Source organism: Chiloscyllium plagiosum, unplaced genomic scaffold (assembly GCF_037043375.1).
Source record: "Chiloscyllium plagiosum isolate Xiang-an unplaced genomic scaffold, Cpla_swu_hap1 HiC_scaffold_17, whole genome shotgun sequence".
Classification (NCBI taxonomy): domain Eukaryota; kingdom Metazoa; phylum Chordata; class Chondrichthyes; order Orectolobiformes; family Hemiscylliidae; genus Chiloscyllium; species Chiloscyllium plagiosum.
In genome coordinates this window covers 50,881,361-50,902,125 of record NW_028270155.1, presented here as the reverse complement: position 1 = coordinate 50,902,125, position 20,765 = coordinate 50,881,361, and the positions used below count along the sequence as shown (strand labels likewise).

The following is a 20,765-nucleotide window of genomic DNA, read 5'->3' as shown; positions in this document are numbered from 1 at the left end:
GGTAGGTACACCTATCTTTGAGGAAGGATTTCCAGGATCTTGATCCAACAACAGGGCAGCAGGAGTGAGGTAGTCCCAAGTCCAGATGGTGTGTAGCTTAGAAGAGAACTAGCAGCTGGTGGTTTTCCCCTGAAAATGATGCTGTAGAAATTGTGTTTGAAAAGTGCTAACCTTGGAGTCTTGATTAAGTTTTTGCATCATGTCTTGTAGATGGTGCTCACTACCACACTGAATTATAGTGGATGAAGTGAATGTTGAAGATTTAGAAGGGATGTCCATCAAGCAGACTATTTTATCCTGGATGGTGTCAAGGCTCTTGAGTATTATTACAGCAGCATTCACAGGCAAAAATGGACTATTCATCACATTCCTTACTTGTGCCTTAGAGATGATGGACAGGCTTTGATGAGTCAAGAGGAGAGTTCATGCAGTATTCTGACTTGTTCTTTTAACTACAGTATTTATATGGCTGATCCAGTTCAATTTCTGATCAATGGTAACTTCTGTGATGTTGATAGTAGGTGATTAGTAATGGTAAAGCCATTGAATCTGAAGATACATAAATGTTATGTGCATCGTGTCAGCCCGAATCCAAATGTTGTCCAAGTCTTGCTGCTTTTAAGCTTCAATATCTGAGGAGTCACAAATGGTACTGAGCATTATGCAATCATCAGTCGAGGGCAGTCACCCTCTTGTCCCCTCTTGAATTCAACTCTTTTTTCCATGTTTGACCAAAACTGTAATGGATTCAGGAGCTATGTACACCTGGTGGAACTTAAGCTGATTACCAGTGAGTAGGCGATTGTTGATTTAGTGCAGCATGATAGTACTGTTGAAGACTATCACTCTAATTATTCAGAGCAGACCAAAGGGCAGTAATTGACCGGGTTGAATTTGTTATGCTTTTTGTGGTTAGGTCAAACATGAATAGTTTTTCAGATTGTCAGGTAGATGCCAGTGTTGTAACTGGAACAGATTGGTTAGAAGCAGTTTTGGAACATAAATAATCAGTACTGTTACTGGAATGTTGTCGGGGCATAGCCGTTGCAGTATCCAATGCCTCAGCCACTTTTTAGTAGCATGTTGAGTGAATCAAATTGACTGACAACTGACATCTGATAATGGGTACCTCAGGAGGAAACCAAGATGGGTCATCCACTTGGCTCTTCTGGCTGAATGTTGTCCAGCATTGAGGATGGGGTTTTTGTACAACCTCCTCCTCCAGTGAGTTATTTTATTGTACATTACCATTCATGGTTGCTTGTGGCAGGATCTGATGTGGTGGTTCTTGTATTGCTAACTGTATGTCACAAACTCATTAAAATGATGTACAGAATGTTTTGTGGGACATTTATTGGATTGTAAACAAAGACATTCGTTCATGTTGATTGTGTTTATCAACTACAGAGTTGGAATGCAATGTTATTTTATAGTATTATTTGTTTTCTTAATTTCAGTGTAATTATTACAATAATTTAGTAGAATTTATAATTTAAAAATTGGAAGCATATGCAGTGTGCTGTTTAATAGATTGAGAAAAGTTCATTTTAATAGTTAATTGATCATCTACAATAATGAAAATTCTTTTCAACCATTTTCCTTGTCCGCCTCTAAAAGTTATATTAGCAAACCAATCCTTCCATAGTTCAATGAATTAGACACTCTTTGCAAGTGACTCTAGACTGATTAGTAGCAGAGTATTAACATAATTGAACAGGAAGGCTAGCTGAACCTTACTCTTCTTGACTGAAGGGCATTCATTGCTTGTTGTCCTTGCTTGAGCCTGTTGGAACTCGTTTCTGCATTTAAGGCTTCTTGTAAGTCAGGTAATAACTGAAATGCTGCTATAAACAACTATTCAATTCACTTAATCCTGATTGAAGAATGATTAGCTCAGAACTGAAACAAATTGAATGTCAGCTTTTAGGATACAATACACTGACCAACAAAAATGCCAGATTTTGTTATCCAAGGTCAGTTAGTTAGTTAGACTTGGTTTTGTACCCTTCAGCTGATATAATATGTGTCTTCTAAAAATGTGAGCTGGTTCCGGATTTCAATTTGAATCATTAGAATGTGTTAATTAACAATAGAGGATTGAAAACATTTCAAAACAATCTGGTGTTTGGAGGTTGTCTACTTGAGAAGATTTAGAAAGATCTTTAAAAAAATCTTTCCAGATCATTATTCACAGGGAGGGAAACAGATATTTTTGATCAGTGTTAATAGAACACCCTATAGGGCATCTCCTTAACCAATGAGATTTAACGATTGTAAATTAAACATAGGATGGACTGAGAAAAGAGTATGAATTAGAGTGGGTGAATTCAGTGGCAAATCAAGTACAGAAAGGGAGGGAAATTGTGAGACAAAGAGATGAAAAGGACAAGTAAGAACAATGAATGTAAACTATAAAAATTGACATTTCTGAAGCCCCTTTCAAACATTCAAAACCTAAAGATTGAGTCTCCACATTTGTAATATTTAATTTTCTGTTCCAGAGTTTTATTGAAAGTAATTAATAGTCATTATATTGATAAAAATGGGATTACACTATGCATTGGTTTAGTTTATATCTGCCATGCAAATAAAGCAAGTTCATACATTCAACACCTGTCACTGGGGAGGCAGGTGACAAAATATACTATCCATGATACTAATGATTGATACGAATGCAACTGGAACAACTCTTTTAAGAATTTGCATTTACCTTCATTATTTTTTCTAATCATCATTTATACATAAGTAAAGGTGGCCGCTGTTTGCTTTAGTGTTAACAGCAAAATCTGGGCCCTTAAAGGTTGTGCTCACCTTAAGTCATTTCAATGTTTTAAAAATTCCAAATGATGCAAAAAGATTTGCAGTAATGCTAATATTTTTGGTTTTATAACCTGCTTTACTTTGATTAGTGCTGAAAATGTGTTGCTGGAAAAGCGCAGCAGGTCAGGCAGCATCCAAGGAACAGGAGAATCGACGTTTCGGGCATAAGCCCTTCTTCAGGAATGAGGAAAGTGTGTCCAGCAGGCTAAGATAAAAGGTAGGGAGGAGGGACTTGGGGGAGGGGCTTTGGAAATGCAATAGTTGGAGGGAGGTCAAGGTGAGGGTGATAGGCCGGAGTGGGGTGGGGGCGGAGAGGTCAGGAAGATGATTGCAGGTTAGGAAGGCGGTGCTGTGTTCGAGGGATTTGACTGAGACAAGGTGGGGAGAGGGGAAATGAGGAAACTGGAGAAATCTGAGTTCATCCCTTGTGGTTGGAGGGTTCCCAGGCAGAAGATGAGGCGCTCTTCCTCCAACCGTTGTGTTGCCATGGTCTGGCGATGGAGGAGTCCAAGGATCTGCATGTCCTTGGTGGAGTGGGAGGGGGAGTTAAAGTGTTGGGCTACGGGGTGGTTGGGTTGGTTGGTCCGGGTGTCCCAGAGGTGTTCTCTGAAACGTTCCGCAAGTAGGCGGCCTGTCTCCCCAATATAGAGGAGGCCACATCGGGTGCAGCGGATGCAATAGATGATTTGTGTGGAGGTGCAGGTGAATTTGTGGCGGATATGGAAGTGTCCCTTGGGGCCTTGGAGGGAAGTAAGGAGGGAGATTATCTTAGATTAGATTACAGTGTGGAAACAGGCCCTTCGGCCCAACAAGTCCACACCGACCCGCCGAAGCGAAACCCACCCATACCCCTACATTTACCCCTTACCTAACACTACAGGCAATTTAGTATGGCCAATTCACCTGACCCTGCACATCTTTGGATGGTGGGAGGAAACCGGAGCACCCAGAGGAAACCCACGCAGACACGGGGAGAACGTGCAAACTCCACACAGTCAGTCGCCTGAGGCGGGAATTGAACCCGGGTCTCTGGCGCTGTGAGGCAGCAGTGCTAACCACTGTGCCACCGTGCCGCCCACACTCACCCTCTGAACGCGCAGCCCTCCACTGTGGGCGCAAGTTTTGCATTTCTTGCGGTTGCAGGGGAAGGTGCCGGGAGTGGAGGTTGGGTTGGTGGGGGGTGTGGACCTGACGAGGGAGTCACGGAGGAAGTGGTCTTTTCGGAACGCTGATAGGGGAGGGGAGGGAAATATATCACTGGTGGTGGGATCCGTTTGGAGGTGGCGGAAATGACGGCGGATGATACGTTGTACATGGAGGTTGGTGGGGTGGTAGGTGAGGACCAGTGGGGTTCTGTCCTGGTGGCGGTTGGAGGGGCGGGGCTCAAGGGCGGAGGAGCGGGAAGTGGAGGGCATCGTCGACTACGTCTGGCGGGAAATTGCGGTCCTTGAAGAAGGAGGCCATCTGGGTTGTACGTTTTGGAACTGGTCCTCCTGGGAGCAGAAGCGGCGGAGACGAAGGAATTGGGAATATGCGATGGCGTTTTTACAGGGGGCAGGGTGGGAGGAGGTGTAGTCTAGGTAGCTGTGGGAGTCGGTTGGTTTATAATAGATGTCCGTGTCAATTCGGTCACCTGAGATAGAAATGGAAAGGTCTAGGAAGGGGAGGGAGGAGTCTGAGACTGTCCAGGTGAATTTGAGGTCGGGGTGGAAGGTGTTGGTAAAGTGGATGAACTGTTCAACCTCCTCGTTGGAGCACGAGGCAGCGCCGATACAGTCATCGATGTAGCGGAGGAAAAGGTGGTGGGTGGTGTCAGTGTAGCTGCGGAAGATGGACTGTTCCACATATCCTATGAAGAGGCAGGCATAGCTGGGGCCCATGCGGGTGCCCATAGCTACTCCTTTGGTTTGGAGGAAGTGGGAGGATTGGAAAGAGAAGTTGTTCAGGGTGAGGACCAGTTCAGTCAGTGGAAGGAGGGTGTCAGTAGAAGGGTACTGGTTGGTACGGCGGGAAAGGAAGAAGCGGAGGGCTTTAAGTCCTTTGTGATGGGGGATGGAGGTGTACAGGGATTGGATGTCCATGGTGAAGATAAGGCGTTGGGGACCGGGGAAGCGAAAATCATGGAGGAGGTGGAGGGCGTGGGTGGTGTCCCGAACGTAGGTGAAGAGTTCTTGGACTAAGGGGGACAGGACCGTGTCGAGGTATGCAGAGATGAGTTCGGTGGGGCAGGAGCAGGCTGAGACTGTCTGTTTGGACAGTCAGGTTTGTGGATTTTGGGCAGGAGGTAGAAACGGGTGGTGCGGGGTAGTGGGACTATGAGGTTGGAGGCGGTGGATGGGAGATCCCCTGAGGTGATGAGGTTCTGGATGGTCTAGGAGATGATGGTTTGGTGGTGGGAGGTGGGGTCATGGTCAAGGGGGCAGTAGGAGGAGGTGTCCGTGAGCTGGCATTTAGCCTCAGCGGTGTAAAGGTCGTTGCTCCAAACTACTACCGCGCCTCCCTTGTCTGCTGGTTTGATAGTGAGTTTGGGGTTGGAACGGAGGGAGTGGAGGGCTGCGCGTTCCGAGGGTGAGAGTTTGGAGTGGGTGAGAGGGGTGGAGAAGTTGAGGCGGTTAATGTCGCGGCGGCAGTTGGCTATGAAGAGATCGAGGGCGGGTAAGAGGCCAGGTGGATGGGGTGTGTTGGAGGCGGGAGAAGGGGTCGTCAGAAGGTGGGCGAGAATCTTGGTGGAAGAAGTAGGCGCGGAGGCGAAGGCGGCGGAAGAATTGTTCGATGTCACGCCGCATGTTGAACTCGTTGATCCGAGAGCGTAGGGGAATGAAGGTGAGATCTTGGTTGAAGAAGTAGGTTACTTTGATTAGTGTCTGCTTCATCAGCTTAAAAAAGCTGCAGATTCCAATGCCATCACCAAATAAATAGAAATAGAGAAGTTGATACATATTAACAAACTGTTAGCAAAGTTTGCTAACAGTTGCCCCCTTGACCATGACCCCACCTCCCACCACCAAACCATCATCTCCTAGACCATCCAGAACCTCATCACCTCAGGGGATCTCCCATCCACCCCCTCCAACCTCATAGTCCCACTCCCCCGCACCACCCGTTTCTACCTCCTGCCCAAAATCCACAAATGTGGTGGGCGGCACGGTGGCACAGTGGTTAGCACTGCTGCCTCGCAGCGCCAGAGACCCGGGTTCAATTCCCGACTCAGGCGACTGACTGTGTGGAGTTTGCACGTTCTCCCCGTGTCTGCGTGGGTTTCCTCCGGGTGCTCCGGTTTCCTCCCACAGTCCAAAGATGTGCAGGTTAGGTGAATTGGCCATACTAAATTGCCCGTAGTGTTAGGTAAGGGGTAAATGTAGGGGTATGGGTGGGTTTCGCTTTGGCGGGTCGGTGTGGACTTGTTGGGCCGAAGGGCCTGTTTCCACACTGTAATCTAATCTAATCTAATCTAATCAAAGGCTGAGCAAAGTTGCCAAGTGATCACAAATGATGTAAACTGAAGAAATTAATTAAGCCAAAAAACAAGTTGTTCTCAGTTAAAGAAGTTTGTCAATAAAGCTAAGATGGTTATCCTGAGGATATTGGTGATGAACGTCTTGGCGTGATATTTATGGATAGAATGCTTCGCCTCCAATAGCAACCATCCTGCTTGATGTCAGGAATTGTACTGTTTTTATTAATATTCCTTTACTCTAGCTAGATAGATTCTGCCTTCACTCAAGCTCTGAACACAGTGTTCCCCAAATTATTTTCCAGCATTACCCCATTTTATCTTTTGAAAGTTGACATGATCCCAGACACAAGCAAAACCAAAATATCAATAACGTAGCACAGTAACATTCAGTATGCAGGAATTAAAGTTCAAAGTCTTTTTTTTCAAGCACTTTATAAAATTGTTATTGTATTTGCTTCATGTCGCTTTGAGCCAAGTAATCCATATTCTCAGGTGACAGATCACAGAATATAGGAACAAGAGTAGGCCATTTCGCCCCTCAGTCTGCTCTGCCCTTCAGTATGGTCTTGGCTGATCATCCCACTCAGTATTGTGTTCCTGCTTTCTCCTCATGCAGTTTGATGCTTTTAGTCTTAAGAACGATATCTAACTCCTTGAAAATGTGATCTTAACCGTTCCAGTCCTGTCATCCCAGAAAGCAGTCTGGTAAACCTTCATTACATTTGCTCCATAGCCAGAACATCTTTCTGCAGATAATGAGATTAAAATTTTGATCTTACCAAGGCCCTTACAATTGCAGCAAGACATTCCTGCTCCTGTACTTGAATTGTCTCACCGTGAAGATCTACATAATATTTGCCTTCTTCATTGACTGTTGCACTAGCATGCTTACTTTCAGCAACTGACTAGGTCACATTGCAGCTCCCTCTTTCCAAACCTAGTGCCATTCAGATAATAATCTGCCTTCCTGCTTTTACAAACAAAGTTTTTACCACAAACCTCATATTTATTGACATCTTATGTCATCTACCTTGCATTTGCCCACTCACTCAGCTTGTCCAATCACATCTCTGCATCCTCCTCACAGTTCACCCTGTCTACCAGCTTTGTGTCAACTGCAAACTTGGAGATACTACATTTAGTTCCCCCATCTAAATAATGTATATGGAGAATAACTAGGATCCAAGCTCTGATCCCTGTGGTACCACAATAATTACAGCCTGTCACTCTTTGTTTCCTGTCTGCCAACAAGTTCTCTATCCATTTTAGTACACCTCAATCCCATGTGCTTTAATCTTACATGTAAATTTTTATGTGGGACCTTCTCAAAAGTCTTCTGAAAGTCGAAGTAAACAACATCCAATGGCTCCCCCTTATCAACTCTGCTGGTTACATCTCCAAATTTCCAGTAGATTTTCTCTTAACATGTTATCTTTTTTGCTTTTTCCATCTAGAAATACCTCTTGGAGAGCATAATCCTGAAATCCTTCATTCTTTCTGTTGCTACGGGATATGGTTCATTACTCTTTGAATAAAAGTTTATTTTGGTGTTGACGGCTTAGATTCAAATTATATTCATGCCTGCTTTTATGTGAACGTTGTAAAGCAATCACATTATCAAAGGAAAATTTTGTTAATGATGGAAATCTGAAATAAAAACAGAAATTGCTAGAAATATGCAGCAGGGTCAAATCTTTGGAGAGGAATTAAATCAAGGTTTTACATTGATGGCATTTTTCATCCGAACTTGTTAGATTGTTTGTTCTTCAATCTAGTAATTTTAAAAATTTAACTTTCTTAATGTTCATGTGATAGAAGAACATGAGGAAAAAATGACAGGTTGATGTTAGAGAAAAATGGGAATATTGAAAAGAGTCAGCTGGTGAGGTTATTTTGATAAAAAAGGAGGTGAAAGTGAGGAATGCAGATGCTGGAGATTAGAGTTGAGATTGTGGTGCTGGGAAAGGACTTGCAGCACCCTTTCTGATAAAGGGCCTTTGCCCAAAACGTCACCTCTCCTGCTCCTTGGATGCTGCCTGACCTGCTGTGCTTTTCCAGCACCTTACTCTTGAGTTTATTTTGGATATATGGAAGAAGAATTGTGAGAATTTTGCAGTGTATTTGGAAAGGTCTTGGGAGGTATATTTAGTAATTTTGCAGATGATACCAAAATTGAAGGTGTAGATGGCAGTGAAGAAAGTTACCTCAGGGTACAATGGGATCTTGATCAGATGGGCCAGTGGGCTGAGGAGAGGCAGATGGAGTTTAATTTAGATAAATGCGAGGTGCTGCATTTTGGAAAAGCAAAGCACAGCAGGACTTATACACTTAATGGTAAGGTCCTGGGGAGTATTGCTGAACAAAGAGATCTTGGAATGAGGGTTCATAGTTCCTTGAAAGTAGAGTCGCAGATAGATAGAATAGTGAAGAAGGTGTTTGGTGTGCTTTCCTTTATTGTTCAGAGCATTGAATATAAGAGTTGGGACGTCATGTTACAGCTGTACAGGACATTGGTTAGACCACTGTTGGAATATTGCGTGCAATTCTGGTCTCCTTCCGTTTGGAAGGATGTTGTGAAACTTGAAAAGGTTCAGAAAAGATTTAAAAGGATGTTGCCAGGTTTGGAGGATTTAAACTATAGGGAGAAGCTGAATTGGCTGGGACTGTTTTCCCTGGAGTGTCAGAGGCTGAGGAGTGATGTTCTAAAGGTTTATAAAATCATGAGGGTCATGAATAGGATAAACAGACAAGGTCTTTCGCCTGGGGTGAGGGGGTCCAGAACTAGAGGGCATAGGTTTAGGGTGAGAGGGGAAAGATATAAAAGGAACCTAAGGGGCAATTTTTTCACACAAGAAGGTGGTGCGTGTATAGAATGAGCTGGCAGAGAACGTGGTGGAGGCTGGTACAATTACAGAATTTAAAAGGCATCTGGGTGGGTATATGAGTAGAAAGGGTTTGGAGGGATGTGGGCCAAGTGCTGGCAAATGGGACTAGATTAGATTTGGTTAGGATATCTGGTCGGCATGGATGAGTTGGACTGAAGGGTCTGTTTCCAAGCTGTATATCTCTTTGAGTCTGTGCAGAGTTATGGAAAGAAGTTTACAGATGTGAGACTGGAAACTAGTTTCCAAGAATAAGGGTTATGTGAAAATTGTATGTGTGGTGTTTGCTAGATATTTAGCGAAAGTATTACTTAATGTGGGAGTATGGAAGGGGGTCTCTGGTAAACAAGGGGAGGTGTGTTTGGAGGAAAGGGAAGTTTATCCCAGTAGGTAGGAGGAGATGGCTGTGACTTGTACTTCCTATAAGTTCTTTGGAGCACTAAGCATTCAGTACAGAGATGAGAAGTGGGAAAGATGAAAGGTGCCAAGAGCTGGAACAGGATCAAGAAATTGTAGTGAAAGAGATTGTGGTGAAGACAGAGCAGATAAGGAGAATGAGGGTTGTGACACCTTATCAATTTTCTACACACCTTGCTCTGCCAAAGTTTTATGTGGATCTCCTCAGGACTGAGCTTTGTTTCTGTTAAAGTGCAAATTTTCATGAATTGTAATTGATTTAATGATAAAGCATAAACTAGAATTACACTCAATATAAATATACAATACAGTTAATGCTAATGTCATATCAATCAATTCTGAATATCAGCTGATAGCGAACGTAGGCAAGTCATTCAGAAGATTTCTTCAAATATTATTTGTAAATTTATCTGCTTTTAGTTCACACATTTAATGAGAACTATATACTTAAGTGACACAGGAATATGGTTATTTGAAGTTACATATTATTAATGTATCAAATATTATCTAAATGATCTATCATTAATGAAATATTAAATTGATTTTAAATACTTAAATTATGTGGGAATATCATTAATACAAATAAAATAACAAATGCATTCTAATTTCAGCAAAGATGGTTATATTAAAAAGTTAGAAAATAATTCTCTACAATGTGGATACTATTTATTGAAGACCAAATGGTAGTGGATGTACATTTATGGATTATTAAACTGTACTGTACAAAGTAGAGAAATATTTAAAATTACTTACACTAGCTATCATTTTTAAATCAGTGGAGGTATGTTTAATAGAAATCTGACATCTACTTAAGTTTTACTGAAACTGGAATGCAATTTAGGTTTGAGGTAGTTATATGTTACTCATTGTTCAGAATCAGGACCAAATGCTGCCTTCAGATCAAGTAGGATTAGAGGGGCATAAGTTAACTGAACCCAAGATGAGGGAATGAAGAAGGTTCAGTGGTACAGATGGATAAAGAAGGGGGGAAAAGAAAGAAAAGAGAAATAAAAGAACAAAAGGAGGGGAGCAGCATTGATGGGAGATGTGAATAGGGAAGAAAGAAAAAAGGAAGAGAGGGTTGGGCATGGCATGATAAGGAAGGTTAGGGTTTGGAGAACAAGAGGGAGGAAAACAGATGGTTAATGTGAATGGAGACATTAAAGGAGAAAATATTTAAGCGTGGAGATGAATAAAAATAGTGGAGGAACAAGGAGTTGATAGTGATCAAATAGTTAATGGTGATGAAACCATTTTCCAGAGCCGGTTTTAATGCTTTGAGGAGGAGGATTAGATGGCTGTGGAAGTGAAATTTGCATGAGCTAAGGGCTATTTCTGTTGCATTGATGGGCATGTTATTTATCACTATTTGGAAGAAGATCAAAGTTCTGTGCAGTTATGAGGAGGCAAAGGAAATTTCAGCATTTGTGTGTTAAGGTAGGTAGCTAGGATCTCCATTGTTACTCTCTAGCAGTGTGTTGGAGTAGCTAGAGGTATGGCAGGGCAGAGGTATTGGTTGGTATGGTGGCAATGAGTTAATGTTATACTAACAGTGATATGGACACACGTACACGTCCTCTGCTAGCATGATACATTACAGGAAAAGGATAGACGTTCAGTGGGTGATTCACAAGGTTGATTAGAATGGGAAGGAGGTAGGATTTGGGGCAAAAATGGTCAACGTGACAGTCTTTTGCTGGCCAAGTGCACAAGTGAAAATGATTAAATAGAAGGATTACTGAGGTAGCTTGTTAATATTTCCTACACTGCAAGGGAGTATGGATGTGGGAGTGCCACTCAGGGCAATTCCAATTCTCATTTGTTGTCCATCTTCTATCAATACTTTGCATGTTGCCTCATGTCCCAATTATCGACAGTGACTCTGACTCTATACAAAGTTCCTCTGGCAGCTCATTTCATACACGCATCACCCTCTGTGTGAAAATGTTGCCCCTAAAGTCCCCTTTAAATCTTTTCCCCCTCACCTTAAACCTATGCCCTCTAATTTTGGACTCCTCAACCTAGGAAAAGGCCTCGTTTAATTATCCCATCCATGTGCGTCATGATTTTATAAATCTCTGTAAGGTCACCCATCAAGCTTTGATGCTCCAGGGAAAATAACCCAAGTTTATTCAGCCTCTCCCAATAGCTCAAACCTTCCAACCCTGGCAACATCCTTTTCTTAATCCTTAAAATTTCACAATGACCTTCCGATTGCAGGGAGACAAGAATTGTACACAGTATTCCAAAGTCTTGTACAACCACAACATGACCTCTCAACTTCTATATTCAATGCACTGACCAATAAAGGCAGGCATACCATATACCTTCTTTAAGGAATATGAACCTGTACTCTGAGTTCTCTTTGTTCAGCAACACTCCCCACGACCTTACCATAAGTCCTGCCCTGATTTGCCTTTCCAAAATGCAGCACCTCACACTTAACTAACTTAAACTCCATGTGCCACTCCTCAGCCCATTGGCCCACCTGATCAAGATCCTATTGTACTTTCAGGTAACCTTCTTCACTGCCCACTACACCTCCAATTTTGGTGTCACTTGCAAACTTACTAACCATACCTCTTATGTTCACAAGCAGGTCATTTATATAAATAATGAAAAGCAGTGGACCTAGCACCAATCCTTGTGGCACACTGCTAGTCATAAGCCTCCAGTCTGAAAAGTAGCCCTCCACCACCACCCTCTGTCTTCTACCTTTGAGCCAGTTTTGTGTCCAAATAGCTAGTTCTCCCTCTATTCCATGTGATCTAATCTTGCTAACCAGTCCACCATGAGGATCCTTGTCAAACGTCTTACTGAAGTCTATGTAGATCGTGTCCTCTGCTGTGCCCTCATCTATCCTCTTTGCTACTTCTTCAAAAAACTCAATCAAGTTCATGAGATACAATTTCTCATGTGCAACATTTAAAAGGCATCTGGATAGGTATATGAATAGGAAAGGTTTAAAGGGATAGGGGCCAAATGCTGGCAAATGAGACTAGATTAATTTATATATCTAGTGGGCTTGGATGAGTTGGACCAGGGGATCTGTTTCCATGCTGTATATCTGTATAACTCTAGATATAGGCAATACCATTATGAGCTTCAGAACCCAGAAGGCATCAGCCAAGAGCATCTCGGCAGTCAATAGAGGGAACCTGCCTCTATCACTGCTGAAGGTGGAGGAATTTTTGCCTCGAGAAGCAGTTAAAAAGTTTAAGGAACTGTAATGCTTCTGCACTTTAGCACATAAGTATTATACTTTTGCAGCTGCTGCTTACTTATTTGGTATGTGATGATTGGGAAAATGTAATTTGATGAGGACCAATTAAAGAATGTCCAAAGTGTGGTCAGTTGGCTCTAGGACTGCTTGAAGTCCGTGATATTGCAGAAGGATGGTTGCAGAGATGAGCTGTGATTGTTGCATGTACTTCTAACATCCGTCCGCTGATGCAATCTAAGTGAACCTTTTATTAATAAAGGCAGCCCTGACATCTGCGCAATAATGTGGATAGCTAGTAATCCATGTGTCTCACTATCTTCCTTAATCCACATCTCTATCCTGCTTTTCCTTAGAATGGTCTGAAGAGATCTAAGTTCAGCCTTGTGCTTCTCACAGGTCCAAACCTTGCTGGAAGCCATACAAATTTGTACAGAATGCAGCACATTGTAACAATTTGGGAGACCTGACTGTGGCATGCTGCAGAATGACTCTAGATTTGTTTGAACACCTGAAGGACATATCCAAAATGCCATTACTTATTTGATCATACATCTGTAGTCATATGGCTTTCATTTTAGCACTGTTGGGTGTCATTAGTCAACTTTCTGACTGGCATCATCTTCTGAATTTGGCATGTGCACCTGTTGTCTCAGAGCAACCAAACAACCCAATCCTGTGTGTGCTTACCATCCAATGATGACAGGGAACGTGGAGGGCTACAGGATTAAAATGTCATGGTCGATCCCTGGGAATCTTGTGTGCATTTAGAGGAAATCTATTCGTGGCTCCAAGTTGGAGCAGGAGTTCTTGTGGTTCATGAATGCTCCTGGCTTATCTAGGGTGTGGAGATTGCCAAGTTCTTGTATTCACTGACACCCTGTACTTGTAGGAAGCCAGCCAGTGACTCAGACCTAAGCTCATTATTACTGACACCATCACAGAAAACGTTCACATAATCTTCAGCAATGGAAAGCAGCCCATCAGTCACTGAGAAATTATTATATTTGTTTCTGCAGGAGCTGTGAAAGGATCTGAAAGCAAAAATGTTGAGGGTAGTGGTGATTTTGACAACATCTGACAAAGACTGTGGAATCAAGCTAGAACATTGAAACAAGTTGTTCTCAGTCATCATGAATCTCAGAAGGTGAAATTGGGCATTCAAGTGTTTAAAGATGAGTGAGTTCAAGTGTAGATCCAGGGATTTCAATGGCAAGGCATGTATAGTCATAATGGATGTAAACTGGTGACTTATTGTTCTAAAGTGTGATGTGAGTTGTATGTAGAACTTTATATATAATAGATAAGTGTAACCGAAAATAGAATAGATATTAAAGGGCAAATTCAGTGATCCACAACCTCAATGGGGAATCGTGCATCAAAGAAGAATGATTTGATAATCAGTGGTGCAAAAATGTCTGGACATGCTCCTTTTGAATGCAGTTTTTCACTGGTCACTTAATTTAGTCTCAAAATTGGGAGCCCATTTGTTGTACCCATCCCAGGAAAATTAGGAAAATATTTTAAAATATGGAACAAATACCTTTACCAACTGGAAGATGACACTGATAAATGTTGAGCCATTCCAGTAGCCGAAGTCTCACTAAACAAATAAAAGAGCTTTTGCAATTTTTACAAGAAATTTTTTTTTAATTCTAAGGGCTTTTCTGCTGTATTGTTTGAAGTACCCTTTTAATAGAGTACTTTATTTATCTGCCTCAGTGATACATGATAACAACCATACTGCACTAGCACTGTAATTTCTATCATAAAAAGAACCCTACTGTATCCAATTTACTGTTTAGAGAACCTATGTACAATAGTTACTTTATATAGAAATCTTGTTTGGCATGACGGAATGTCACTTTGTCAGGACTTCTACTGTATCAAGAATCACTCTATTAAGTGGTACTGGCTGAGAGTTTGACGAAATGAACTCAGTAGCACCAGCTTCAGTTACAGTAAACAGTCACATCAACTTGAAATTGCCACAATCTCCACACTCATTTAAGGTAGGATTGAAAAACCAGTCCCAAAGCAGCTTCACATTGTGTTTCTTTCTCAGAACAAACGTTGCTTAAAATTGGCCACATTCAAAATTGTGAAAGGAATATGTATCTCTGTGTCTAATCTTAGATGCATGTTGTAACTTATATCTCACTTTCATGATTTAATTATTATGCTGAGAATAGTGCTAATGGGGCAAACTTGGATTCAAACCCAACATGAATGAGACAGATGCAGTTAAAATTGAGATTTCCTGTTTGTGCCATGATCCTGGCATATTCTGTGCTCAATGCCATTTTTCTGTCGCATGAAACTTGTTCAGGCTGACAGCTGTCCGAGGATAATCAGTCAAAAGTCTCAGCTTGTGTAATTGACAGCGCATGATTATTTTGAGTGATTAAAAATGTTTGAAGCTGGTGGGTATCATGTCGCTGCTGTTGTGTTAAAAAAGAATATAGTTTCAGTTTAGTAGATCATTGGATCATCACAATATGGTTAACCAAAGACTCTAGCATCCAGTCACTTCAATCTTCTTTGCCTTACATTACCTCAGAAAGTTTCTCTTACCATCCATGAGTTCTGTAATTACTGTTTTTTTTCTTCTGGATTGTGGAACTGTTGGAAGAAAAGCAAGAGCCTGAGGGAGCTGTGCCTCTCAGAAGACACAAGGTGAGACTGGTGGGTTTGGGATATTAGGTGGGAATGTGATCATAAGCCATATCCACTACTCAGGATGTACAGGGTCACTGTAACTTTCCTGGACCTAAAAGCAGAGGAGTGTATCAGGCAAGCTATCTTGGACATCTGCACCTTCCTACTAGGATACCTGCTGTTGGTACTACTAGGCACTGTATTTGGCCAGAGGTTCTAAGTCACTGTAGCTGTCGACTTCTTTGCCACTAACTCTTTTGATGTTTTGGAAGTAGCCACCTCCCCCCATATGCCAGGCATCCACCACTATTAGGACAGGGCATCATATGATCAGTTGAAAATGGTACCCTGGTCCATTAATGTGCAATTGATGGTTGCTCATAGAAATTGGATCATGGACATCGTTGCAAAGTACCCAGATGGTCATCGCAGTATGTATGTCCTTAGACATTGTGCTAATCCATCATATGTTAATCCTGAGGAACATGACAGGATATTTAGTGGGGGTGAGGGGGGCGGATTTGATGCTCTCTTCAGACTTGGCTCATAACACCCATCCATAACTCTAGTATTCTGGAGCAACATACAGTGGAAGCTGTGAAACCACTGTGACAATACTGCCCATTTAATACGGGTATGTTGTCCTATGTTTGTTTCAAGAGGGGTTGTAAAGGCAGTGGTGCCAAAATGGCTAATGGAAACTACCTAAGTCAATAATCAGAGGAGGTCTTTAGGTATTTTTTTCATGTACAATGAAAGGGGGAAGGGGGTGGGGGAGATGGTGGCCAGTTCAGATTTTTTCTAGTTTGGTTTAGTTTCTGCAGGTAGTCAAAAAAACTGCTGGGAAAAGAGGTACCATGCTTCAACAGAGGTATTACCTGAACTTTCTGTCTGAAATCTCTCCTGCCTGTAAGAATCTGTGTTTTAATTTACCTTTTGCCAAGGGGTGTGTTTATGGGATATTGCAGGCATTGGAATAGGTTTCTTAAGTTGCGATAGAGTCTGTTGGGTTTTCAAATAGTTAAGTTATTCTAAATTTTGTTTTCTTTTGTTTGCATTTCAATGGTATTGTTTAAATAAATTCTGTTCTGTTTAAAGTTGAGTGGTTTGACCAGCTGCATCCCTCCACTTTACATCTGCCTTTAGATTAGATTCCCTGCAGTGTGGAAACAGGACCTTCGGCCCAACAAGTCCACACCAACCCTCCGAAGAATAACCTACCCAGGCCCATTTCCTCTCTGACTAATACACCTAATACTGGGCAATTTAGCGTGGCCAATTCACCTGACCTGCACATCTTTGGACTGTGGAAGGAAACCAGAGCAGCCAGAGGAAACCCATGCAGACACAGGGAGAATGTGCAAACTCCACACAGACATTCGCCCGAGACTGGAATCGAACCTGGGTCCCTGGCGCTGTGAGGCAGCAGTACTAACCACTGAGAAAATGAGAAAAAAATTAAAATCTGGGCTACCTTCTTAAAACTTTTTGGGGGGTTCTGGCCTGGTCCATAACAGCCGCCCAAGATCATAATTAAAGATGTTATAGGAATTCCAACATTGAAGTGTAGATATTGTGCGAGGAATGTCCATGAAAATTCTTCCATATTGTTGTATGTTAACAGAGCCCTTCAGAGCGTCCTGCCTTTGCAGGATCTAGAGAAGAAGTAGACAAGATTGGTAAGTAAGTAGTAATATTGAAATAGGAATAGGCCATTTAGCCTACTGAATCTGCCCCACCATGCAATACCATCATGGCTGGTGAACATTCCAATCCCTTTTACCTACCCCATCCACATAACCTTGTGTGCCATTGTTAATCAGAAGTCTACCAGTCTCTAAACATACTCAAAGACTGACCTTTCACAACCCTCTGTGATAGAGAACTCCAAAGGTTCTCAAGAATCTGAATAAATTTTTAAAAAAATCATCTTTGATGTAAGTCCTTACTTTTAAAATCCTTCTTCTAGACTCCACAACCAGGGGGAACATCCATGCATTTACCGTGTCTATCCCTTCAAGTATTTTGCAAGTTTCAATGAGATCACCTTATTCTTAAAAACTCTAGAGATTATAGACCCAATTTGTCCAATCTCTCTTCATAGAACAGATCCACCATCCCAAAAACAAGGCTGGTGAGCTTTCATTGCACTCCATCTATGGGAATATTATCCCCCCTGTGATAAGGAGTCCAAAACTGCACAAAGTACTTTAGGAACAGTGTAACTAAGTTTCTGTAAAATTAAAGCAAGACTTCACTCCTCTTGCACTTAAATCCTCCTGCAAAAAAGGCTAAGATTCCAGTGATTTATCAGCAAGACCACCAAGATCCCTTTATACATCTACACTTGCCAGTCTCTTATCATTTTAAGGCAGACTCTGCACATCTGTTTCTCCGACCAAAACAAACAAACTAATTTTTCCCATTATGTTCCATCTACCATGTTCTTGTCCATTCACTAAGCATGTTCAACTCCTCTTGAAATCGCTTTACAAATATGCTAGTAAATAAGAGAGAGGTGCTCTGATATAACCTTTTGACTCAAGGATAGCAATTGTTGAAAATTGGGAGGTGTACCTCAAGAGCTTTGTGAGGTACTGTTGTGGGTTGAGCCAAATAAGGTGCACTCATCCCTGTTGCTCTTGGGAATTTATGAAATCTTCCTAATCTGAACCTCAGTGATTCCACTATATTATAATGAGACTCAGAAGTTAAAATAGCCTGAGAGTTATGTTCAGCTGTCAGCAGGGTGTTCCCCTCTCACCTTGGATGTACTGTGTTAACATTGATGCTTTTGTATCATCTGTTCCATTCCAAGGATTTCAATTATGTTGTATGAATTTATTGGTGATGCTGCTTCAATGTTGGTTTTTAAGATTACAATGTAAGTTTATTCAAAATAAATTCTCAGCAATAATAGCTTAATTTAATAAAATATGAGACATTAGACAATCAAAATGTGTGATTCAGTATTTGGAAACATCAGACCCATTATAGTTTTGTTTTGCAAAAGATATAGACTAAAGTAAATATAAGGAACCAGCATGATATGCAATTACTTAACCACTTTATAAAATTCTTTGCTCGTGAAATAGTTGATTATAGTTAAAATGTTAGTTATTGTTTTCTTAGAGAAGAATACTGGTTGACAGTTCCTTCATATGATTCTTTGCTTTCCATGACCTTGAATTTGAGATCTTTAAAAATATTCCACTTGTTGTGACACATTTTGCTGTTAAAATAATTGTGAAACTGATGGCAACATTTGGTGAGTGGACATATGCAATTAAAATTGGAAATTTGGAAGTCACTGTTTTGAGCTACAGCCACTCCTTCATAAACTGTATGAACATAACCTCTTTCAATCTGACTATCCATACAAATGTGTTGAACAGTATGAGGTTCTTGCATTGACATAATGGATAAGAACTACACTCAACATAAGTGTCAGAGTTTATCCTTTCCCATCTAAGAACCTTTTTCACACATTGATAAATCCTAATTACTGCTAATAACCTCTCTAGCATTGAATGTTACCTTTATCAAGCATTAATTCTAGGTTTTAATTATTGTTATTGATTTAAACCAACATGTGACTTTTTCCTGCTTTTGATTTATTTTTAATCTCTTCATCCTGTGTTTCTTTACCCCTCATTTCACTATGCCAACTTCAGTCATGGTGCCGTTTTTTTAACAGTTCTTCAATTTGCTTGGTTAATGTTATACTAAATTGTTTGCCCTATTTGTAAAGATCTCAAAACCTCTGTAGAGAATGCCACGTTGTTTGGATGTCCTACTAATGGCAATTTTTGTTTTCATTTTTTGGCAAATATATGGACAAGTATAGATCCAGTAAGCAAAAGCTCATTGCTCAAAGCAAAATATGGTCCATTAAATATGACAAATGTGCACATCACACAGTTTACCAGTTACTATGTTGATCTGAAATAATCTAAATATAACTGTGCTAATCAAAGTCATTGTGAGAATTACTTTGTCCAGTAGTGGGTAGAAACAGTAATCATATAAAATAAGAACAGAGAGAAAACAGCATTGTTGAAATGATAAGATGAGAAATAAACTTGCAACAATTATTGTTGCAGTCTCGAATAGTTCAATTGATGGGCAACAAAATGCAATTGAATGGCTTAAGTGAACATTACTTGAGAAATGTAATGCTTCGAAATTAGTAAAATATTTTTCTACTTATTTCCAAACCTTGTCTAAAGATTCTCTTCTGTCACTTTACAAAATGGAGCTTTTTTGGTGGATATGATAGCATTCACTTTCATAATTGTTTGATTATGTTTAAGACTCGGTCATGTGGGCCATAGCAACTTTTTTGTCATTAATTTGTATTCAAGAGTATTCTAACTTGAAAATTTGAGCAATTGTTGATTTTTTTATCGTCTGCAATGATCATTGATTGTAAAGTTAATTCGCATATATTGTGATAAGTAACAGTTTCTTCAGTGAAATATGAAGACAGAAACATTTAGAGCCGGTATATTATGTAGTTTTCAGTAACAATTAACCTTAGTTAATATATGCAAAATGTGGCTAAGAAGCACTAATTATGATTTTCACTTTAACATGCATGTACAATGTCTAATTTTTATAAAATTTGACTAGTGAGGAAATTTATTTGCCACAGTGACCCTGTGGCACAAGGTAATAACCCATTTTAATTGACATGTGCATATTAATTAGAATTTAGACAAAGGTTTTTTTTCAGCGTTATCATTCTCTGGAAATGTTCAGTGCTGTTAAGGTGATGAATCACTTTAGCTGTAATGGTTCACTGTCTGTATTTTTAACCAACCACTGTTATAATTACTGTACTGATACTGTAAGTTAATACAACTCATTAGCACAAAATGTTTGAGTTGGTAATCCATTACTGATTTCAAAGATATTAAGTCATATGTCCTCCTAAAAGTTTCAAGATGAATGAATTGGTATATTTAGACCCTGGAGCCATTGTCCAATGTTGTATGAATATTATTAAAGTTTTCAGTATTAGTGTCATTTGAAAGTGTATTGGTTAAAAACTTAGTGAAATAATAAACACTCTGGATCAGAGCCTTAAAAACTAAGATATGTTGCCTATTGCAAATTCTGATGGCATGTTTTGTTAATCTTATCATAATGTTGGTTTCAGTATTTAATTTGAGGATTTGCAACCAATTACTGCAAGCATTTTCAGAAGAATTGTCCTATATTTGTATTTTTGGTAGATTTAGGAATGGATTATGGCTTATATAGGTCACATAGTGCAAATGTCACAAAATTTGATTAAACATGATAGCTA

General features: G+C 40.6%; 1 long non-coding RNA gene across 2 annotated transcripts in view; it reads left to right on the top strand.

The window, feature by feature from the left end:
- LOC122558431 (uncharacterized) overlaps positions 1-20,765 on the top strand; it is a 150,303-nt gene that overhangs the window by 110,547 nt on the left and 18,991 nt on the right. The window contains exon 7 of one of the 2 annotated variants that reach the window (XR_015759954.1): positions 211-1,300. The exons of the other annotated variant lie outside the window; for it this stretch is intronic. This is a non-coding gene — a long non-coding RNA (uncharacterized LOC122558431). Of the gene's footprint in view, positions 1-210; positions 1,301-20,765 lie in introns of those variants that run through there. 2 annotated transcript variants of the gene reach the window in all.